This window comes from Spodoptera frugiperda, chromosome 5 (assembly GCF_023101765.2).
Source record: "Spodoptera frugiperda isolate SF20-4 chromosome 5, AGI-APGP_CSIRO_Sfru_2.0, whole genome shotgun sequence".
NCBI classification, from domain to species: domain Eukaryota; kingdom Metazoa; phylum Arthropoda; class Insecta; order Lepidoptera; family Noctuidae; genus Spodoptera; species Spodoptera frugiperda.
In genome coordinates, this window is record NC_064216.1 from 10,556,745 (window position 1) to 10,564,980 (window position 8,236).

Here is an 8,236-nt window from a genome sequence, read left to right on the forward strand (position 1 = left end):
ATTGTGATTGTAACATAGGTTTTATTACTTGGACTATTAATGTTGTGTAAACCACTGTCTACTCATAGGCACGAGCGATGGAAAAAGCGTCATTTTTAATCCTCCATATCGGTTCGACCCTTTAAAATAAAGCTTTAAAAACCACATCATTTAACTTTCGATGTTAAACCCTGTTCGATTGACGTCTCCCAATAAACCACGAAAATTACTGGGACGTGTCCACGTCACGCTATCCAAAAATTAATCGATACGTCTAATGCGTGCAGTTAATCGATACAAAGTAATCGAGTGGAAGACGTGCGTGCGATGCACCCCTACGTGTAGGGCTGCGGTTAATAAGCATTATTGTTTTATTATAAAAGTCAATAATGTGCGTGTAAACATGCCTTTACTTCCAACCTTCCTTTGAAGTAGACAGGTACCTTCTATTTACGTATCTTTACGTTTTTGTTTACTTCTTGAGTACATACAAGTCCTCGTATTCTCAATTACAGTTATGTCAAGATTGATGTTTTGATACAACATGAATTCGATCGTAACAGTCCATTGAATTTTGATTGTTATTGATTTATTAATACGTATCAATATAGGTTGACATACTTTGATACGATCTCCCCAAATTATATAATTTTCGGGTAGTTTGGTTCATTACTGTGTAATGTATTCGAGAAAGTTGGGAAATTTAAATGTTACTGGAAGTAATTGAATGTTTTGCAAACTTCGTTGACTGGTTTAATCTATTTTGGAAAGTTTCGCAAAAACTTGGACTAAGACGAACCTAGTTGGAAAACGTCTCAACGAAATAAAAAGTATTTAGAACGAATATCGAGCTGAGTGAAATAATACATTTTTAATTGTAATTTGTGACAGATTTCGAGCGATAATCCTACCACCAATTAGCTAAATGACATAAACATATTACATGATACTAAAAGTGAAAAGTGTATGTTGGTATTTCTTCAATGAATTTTCGACTTTATCTTTTTTAATATGATCTAAAATATACATTGTTTTCAGTTTAGTATAATTAGATGAGTTGAGTACATTAGTCATACAATTATGTTCATCAACTTCTTGACAATAACCCTTTAAGGTATATACGCTAAACCACACGTGAAATAACCATGTTGTGTACAAAATAACTAACCGGGAAGTCGAGCCCGCTGTTACTTGATACAGAAGCCGTATCGCCAGACTGCAGCAACTTGCCAAGGACTGCCAACTCGCTGGCGGCTGGTAATTATAATAATTTGTATACACTTATCTGCCTATCAACTTTTTGTCCAGCTATTGGTATTTGGCAAGCCTCATATGGTCACGGTTCAAGTGTGTGTGTCTGTTTGTGGTTGTTATGACGTCATTGTCTAGTGTTTATGTAATATAATTGGTGATGTGATGTGATGTGATGATGTGACTATGATTATTGAATGGTTACTTAACCCAGTCTTTAGCAGTTGTTTTTTGGAACTAAATCGCTACTAAAGAATAGTTTAAGTAACACGTAAACCGCCACGTCAGTCACTGATGACTGACGCTTAGCGGTATATTTGCCTTCAACAGTTTTCTTTCGACAGTTAATGCTTTAAATAATATATCTGAGTACGGCAGTTAGACAATTACTCTTATTTTAATTTGTATACGTCATATTCATGTCTTGTGTGACAGTAGACAGTAAAAAAGTATAGCTTCATTTAAAAGCAAAAATGTCAATAATGAAATACCTGAATACAGACTTCGTACAAAAGAGCGCAGTCGAAATTCTTAGGTACCTAAGATTCAAATACTGAGTCAAACAAATACCTAACAAAATACAAAACACTCAATCTATTTAAGCTATTCCTTTAATAAATATTTACCAACTGCCTAACATTACAAGATAGAAATACTAAAACATTCTTTCTGAATAAATAATGATATTAAAACAACATTTTTGTACATAAGCAATACTAAGTTTCATCCGAACTATCTGAACCGTGTGAACTATTCATAAATGTGTGAACTATTCATAAATGTATGAACTGAAATTTATCACCAACGACGTCGGGCGAAGGAAAATTTCTGCGGAACTTAGGCATTAATAATAAATTGTTAAAAGTATACGCTTCTACGATAAATAACGTTTATTTATGTATCACACTGTACGTACGCGTACATATCAAGCTATACGTAACCAGTGTAATCTGACCTGTAAAAATTCAAAAAGATTATTCAAAGAGAGACCATGGTAAACTGGTTTTGTGTAACTCGATGTGGAGGCGTGTACGTACGTAGGCTTCTAATGTACCCTAATGCCTCTGAGACTTAGGCATAAAGTGTAGGGTTACTTTGCTGGTTGAGGAAAAGAAAAACTTGCTCGTGACCAAACTAAAGATATTAAACACGTTATTTATTATAGTTTGTGGAAGTTTTACCAGAACTGCTTGCGTTGTTACTGGTACCAAATGAATAATGTAACGATGTTTTATCGATTGGGCCCATGGCCTGGTGTATGTGACCATCTCTTAGAATACGATTGTTGCAAGGCACAAATAAATAAATGTAGTGTCACGCCTTTTATACCCAAAGGGATAGGCAGAGGTGCACATTACGGCATGTAAGGCCACTAGTACTCTATTTCACCATTTGTGTTATAAGTCCCATGTAATAGGGGGTGATATGAATTGTGCCCAGAATATGCCTATTGCTATATCCAGGGCACAATTCCAGACTCCGTGCTTCTACTGAAAAATTTTTGAAAAACCGAACAAAGCCTATTAATACTTTGCTTATTCTGAGAATTGAACCCGAGACCTCTGACCCAGCAGTCGTACTTGCAACCTTTAGACCAACGAGGCATTCCACAAATAAATAAATCAGTATTATTAAGTCATCTCATATATCAGTAATGATGTTACAAAAAAACATATCACATACATCAAAAGGATTATGATTATTCCATACCCATCTTACGGATATTTATTCTCCAACGGTTTATGCGACTGTTTTAAGGAGTTCATTGCCAAGGACGGTATCTGTATGTGTAGCACGCATTCTGTAATACGGTGAATTATTGTTACGATGTCGGAGATACGACAGATCTAGTGTTGCTTTTGTCGCATTCTTTAAGTAAAGCTGATGTTGTTATATTAGTAGGTTTTTGGAATGAAAGGCTTAAGCATCTTACAAAGTCAAAGTCAAATCATTTATTCCAATTAAACCATAAATAGGTACTTTTAAATCAACAAAAATGAAGAAATAAATAATAGTTTGTCAGTCTGTCCGTCAGTGAAGCTAGGTGCTCGCAAAGCTTTACGTATTTTACGGCTGATTTCAATACCCTACGTTAATCGCTGGAGCGATTGTAAGTTTTTGACTGAAACTCCATACTGATGTCAAATAGGTATCAATCTTTGCTCAATGATTGAGATCGCATATTAGTTTCGGGAGATCGATAGAGATTGATTTCGTCAAAATCGGTTCAGCCATTTCAGAGATTAGCCGGAACAAACAAACAGACATTTTTTTTAAATGCATATTCATATGCATGTTGTAAAAAGTGGTTGTATTAATATTACAAACAGGCTTCAATATTATTTATTAGTCTAGATTTCAATTTGATACATAAACAACTACAATTTCTACCCACTGACAGGAAGAAACAACTTCTTTATTGCCTCCAGGGACCTTAATACCTTTACACATTCCATATAAAAAAGTGTTCACGAAAAGACGGACCTCAGTATAATCCTACATGTAGGTATATGTTTAGTTTTTCCTTTTGAGTTAGGGGTCCCAAAGTTCCCATTATTTCTTCTCCGTGTCTCAAATAATTCTGACTTTGCTGAGGCTGTTGTACTATTCGATAGGATATCCGGTTATTGTGTTTTTATACTCTTTATTTACACATTTGATTTCTTCTTATGGCTTAAACATTAGCTGTAGTCAAAACTTCGTACATAGTAAAAAAGTCTTCTTGAAAAGTCAAGATAAGCTAACAAATCAAGTTTGTCTATATGTTAGTCCTGAAGTAAAGCTTATAACGTTACACACATTTGTTGTTCATTGATGCAGGCGTATCGATCCATTGAATTTGTTTTTTTTCGTAAAAAAATTATATATTGCATCATCATAACTTAATATAAATAAAATCGTAAATAAGCTATGAAGTAAAAATCCAAAATCAATAAAAAAAAGCCTTATCTTTAGAAGGTGATGTGAGAAAATACGATAGGACCAAATAATATAATATAATGACGATTGTAACGCGACTACAAAGACCAAACAACCCGTCAGATATATGAGCACCAGTAACTAGTTCGTTACATTTCACAGTCAAACCCTCAGTCAAACCTTGGGAGAAAACCGAAAAAATATGTCAAATAGAAATCAATTATAGTGTGTATTGTAAATTAGATGCTGCATTCAGAAGTATACAGGGTGACTTGTAATGCCACGTACTCCACTCGGGAGTTAAATCATTTAAATTAAACCAGTGCTTTTTTATTTAATGATGTTTTTATAATCATTTCGGATTTTTTTACCAATTCAAAAAAAATAAAATCGAATCGTCTTGAACTAGCCACTTTCGGACCTGGGACCTCTGAGCTAATTTTGTAGCAAATGAGTTATTTTATCACATCCTAAGACGACTTACGTCGAATTACAAGTCACCCTGTATACTAAATAAAAATAATGGTTAATTTAAAACAGTTACCTAAAATACAAAAGGAAAGTACATATGTGACGATACTTACTAAAACATTAGTCTCAAAACCAAACAGAGTCACTTCACATCACTCAATACATAAACACAACAATAATAAACAGTCTTACATCCTTATCCAACACCACTACACCGTCATTGCAAACGAAACAATTTTTCAAACAAACAATACTAGAAAGTTTCAAATATCTCCACAGTTTACAAACTTACGCACTTCACTATGCAAATACTTCGCGAGAGAAATTCAAAGGGACGAGAGCGACACCCCACGCGCGACCACTCGCCGCCACAACGCGACGTAAACTGAGGCAACAGAATCAGCCCTTACAGTTTTCCGCGACAGACAGGGACGCTGATACCCCGTCAGTAGGAAATTGTATCAGTAGGACAGAGACAGGGATAGGAAGTTCCGTTTCGCACGTGGTGCGATGCGGTCAATTGCAATGCTACGGTCATTGCCATAGTGTGATCATTTTTAATCTTTTAACAGTAACTTTTATTTATGAGTTTTTTTCCTCATATTACACTGAGCCACTTACAGGCAGAACAAGAGAAATAAGGGTAAAACACGACAGTAGCCATTTTCCTGTGTTGACTTTTACAGTTGGCGCGGGATGATAACCGGTTGATGTACTCTATTTTTTCCTTCACTCCCAGATGGGAAATAATGAACCCATTCACTGTCAGATAAGGTAAAAGGGGATATCTTCCGCTAACTTTTTTGTCGTGGCCTGAGGGCGGATAATCGAGTGTCGTTAGTGGTCGATGTGTTAATGACGCGTCAATAGTTCGTCCTCGAGGTGACAGATGATGTCCTCAATCTTTTCGGTTCATTACACAAAAGTTCTCTATTCCTTCTCTTTCACTAAGTTTTTTCAACTGGACCTTTTGGGCCGGAACTGTCAAGCACAGAAATAGCTCGAAGGGTCATAGTGTTTTCAGTGCTATAAATAATCGAAAGGTTTTTATAGGACTCGTTCTTGACTTGAGTCTTTAAATCCATAAAAAGACAAAAAATATATTTGGCACCGATAAATATATTTTCTATTTCTATGTTATACGCGTTTGAAAATAGGTTTTAGTTGATCGTACGTAAGGTCGAGGTAACGTGTTCAATTTTATTTTGAAGAAAAAGCAGACCCATCTTGTACTTGTAATAATGACATTAAAAAACAGCACCCACTCATTAACCGTAGTAAATATTTTAGTTTTATGAAACCAAACTGGTAGTAACGCTGTAATCTAGCCAGTCAGTGTACACACGACACGTAGAGCTATACATTACCATTTTATCATGGTCTCACATTTTATACTCTTACGGCACATTCCACGGTCAGTTTACACTGGTTTTGCATAGCTCTATGTGTATAAGGGTTTATAGTAAATTATGTAAAACACCCGTTACTTTTATGGGGGTACCATATGGGGCAGAAAGTTCAAGTGAAATCGTAAAAAGTTTTGTAATACGGAACTAGTTGGTACTAGTTGGTGCTTGGATGGTACTTGGTAGTGTTGTACGTATCGATGGGATTTGTTCGGTCCTTTGTGCTCAGATGCTGTGTTCCGCACACAAGGGCCCGGGTATGTGGAACTAAGATGTTGTATGTTGTACCATTATTGCTTTGATCAATCAAGTCTTTTCTGTAAGTTTACTAGTTGGGCTTGATAATCAAATAAGTTGCAGTGGTCGTCGTGTTAATGGTTACTTGGAGTCTAGGTTTTTTATCTCAATATTCCATAATAATTTTTTTTCTAGAAAAATAATAACTAAATTATGATCGGTGTAATTTAAACCATACTATTGGTTTACTTGATTCCATAATATGTACGTACTTTATTAACATGCAAATAGTTTTTTTTCATGACCATTAGAATAACAACAAACATTAACAAGTATTAAAATACATACACAAAATATAGTCACAAGCGTATCGCTAGCGTTCGTAGCCGCTGGCTACGAGCGCTACTGAGCGGCTACGGTGCTACGGAGCTACGGTGCTACGGTGACTGCTTAATTTCACGTAGGGCTACGGTGTGTGTACACTTGTTAGGCCGGTGATTGTAAACCGACAGGCTATTGTTACCAAAACGTATTAACTGGCTGCTAATTAAGTCAAGATTTTATCTCTAATAATACCATAGACTGTATGGTGGAGTGTCAGCTATGAGTAAACTGAACATAAGCAGTGAAATATGAAATTATTTTTCATGACTTGCGTACATTAAAATGACTTGGTATTTCCTTCTTAAACCGCTACCAGAATGTTTATATATTGAAAAAGACATTTGATGATACTGAACCAAGGTTTATGAAAACTATACGTTTTCATCTCAATATTTCCTCAAAAATATTGACCCCACTCCAGTAATACCACAAATCATTGGACGATAAAGTTGACCGAAGGATTTAAAAGGACCAGATAACTGGATGAGAAGATTCTTTTGATCGTCGAGGCGTACAACTCGCGTGGGTCCCTATGGGTCCCGACAGTGAGTCGACGGTTTTCAAGAGGTGAAGCTGTTTGGACCAAAGTAAGGACATGTGAAGCTATAATGACCGTAACGATGTCTTTGTATGGTTGGAAACTAGTTTGTCAGGATTATGAGAGGAATATATAAGAGAAAATAACACACGTTTTTGTTTTTGCTTTATGTGTGCTTGGATTTTAGGTATTTAGATTTCATGTTTTGTTTCCAATTTCATATTGATCATATTACGAAATGGTTGTCAATAACATTCATTACAAGTATAAGAAAATTATTTATTCTGTAGCCAATTTCAAGTAATGGGGAATTTTTTGTTTTTTTTTTTTTAAACAAGAACATTCTAACTACATTATGACATGTGTGTCTGTGTAATGTATGTAAATATTTTCACAAATTCATAAATAATATAACTTCTATGCAATGATTATACTAAGTGATGTTTTTCTAAACGCTCATAACCAACTTTTCATACCTTTTACCTGTAAACCTTACCGCAGGAACTTCACACACGAGCACATGTACTTTATACTTAGAGCTGTACTTGATACATCATAAAACGCTTTCAAGTCCACCGGTGGGGTAAAGTAGCGTGACCCTATTAGCGCGAGCTATGCCCACTATTATCCCAACGTCGGGCACACTCGCTGCCCGCGGGCACAAGGACCCGGCGCCGTTCCACAACACTTTCATTACATTACACCGTGTGATGGCATGACAAGCCTATAGTGAAAAATCGAGGAATTATCGTCCTGTGGTGACCTATTATTATTAAACTCTTTGGAGTTGCGACTCCTGTCAATTGACTTGATTTAAGAAAAGAAAATAAAAAGTGACAGGTGTCGAAAGTCGCACGTAGGCCGTCGGAGAGTTGCGTTTGTGTTAGACTTCTACTTACTCAGATTTAATTAAAGAGTTTTACTCCGATTCAATTTCGTCGCGCTTTTATATATGTTTTCCTAACTATCGTTTTCATCTATCCGTTCTCATCTAATATTTCACTCCTTCTGTAAACTATACTTGTGTTGTGCTGAACTCTTGTGACTTCTG

General features: G+C 35.8%; 1 protein-coding gene across 1 annotated transcript in view; it reads right to left on the reverse strand.

The window, feature by feature from the left end:
- Positions 1-4,989, reverse strand: part of LOC118271910 (uncharacterized) — a 341,312-nt gene extending 336,323 nt beyond the window's left edge. Inside the window, exon 1 of the mRNA XM_050693632.1 lies at positions 4,734-4,989. The gene's annotated coding sequence lies outside the window, so the exon portion shown is untranslated. The remainder of the gene's footprint in view (positions 1-4,733) is intronic.
- Between the last annotated feature and the right edge of the window lie 3,247 nt (positions 4,990-8,236).